Source organism: Diaphorina citri, unplaced genomic scaffold (assembly GCF_000475195.1).
Source record: "Diaphorina citri unplaced genomic scaffold, Diaci psyllid genome assembly version 1.1 scaffold40376, whole genome shotgun sequence".
NCBI lineage: Eukaryota > Metazoa > Arthropoda > Insecta > Hemiptera > Psyllidae > Diaphorina > Diaphorina citri.
The window spans coordinates 9,348-10,299 of record NW_007417702.1 but is presented as its reverse complement, the minus strand read 5'-3'; positions in this window follow the sequence as shown (position 1 = coordinate 10,299).

Sequence of the window (952 nt, the reverse complement as noted above, 5' to 3'; positions counted from 1 at the left end):
CTATTTCACAAAAGTATGGGACTGCAAAAGTTCTAAGTGAAGATATTTGTACAAAAATATGTAACACAATATAATTCAGGTGATATAAGAGAACAGAAGAAATCTACCCTCCCTTATGTAGAGAGAGAATAACAATTTTTTGATACAGACTACTTACAGCTACCTTTGATTAGCAGTTTGGTTCCCTCCAATATTTCCTTTGTACCCCCACTCATCATTTTATTTGCTTCTTGCAGCCACCAAATGGTACTGTGTCTGTCCTGAATGCAAGCAATGACAAGCGAGCCAAAACCCAAGAACAGTTGAAAACTATCAAGCTCTTGTTCAAGAGACTCCGACTTATCTATGAGAAGTGCAATGAATGTTGTCAGGTACAGGGGATGGAGTATACACACATAGAGGTAAGTGAACAAAACCATCCAGTGTTGGGGTGTGGTTATGTACTAGGATATGATAGGCTAGGCTTCTAGGGCTACTTTTTTTGTTAGTTTCTTTGGCATCAAAGTGATAACCTATATAAGCTTGTGTCATTTCTTGAATGCAACTCCCTAATAACATGGAGACTTACTGTAGGGTTAGCCAACCCTCCGCAAGATATCCATGGACAACACCTAACTAAAAAGCTTCTAAAGATCGCCCAGATATTTGAGCTTAGTTAGGAACCAGCTTAAACTCCATACACAAAATGCCCACTCTGAGGCTTGGGTGTTGGGGCAATTTGCCCCAGGGGATGGGTTAAGCTTATACGAATCTATATAAGCTTGTGGGGTAGGTTACCACTTCAATGCCAAACTGTAGGAACAATAAATTGCCCTAGAAACCAAGCCTATCTTGTCCAAGTACATAAGCATAACCTTAGATGAAGCATATTTATTTTCTTAAATAATATTTGTGTTATATTTATTTTCTTCTTCTTTTGACACCTACATAGATTTCTAAAGATTCTGACTAA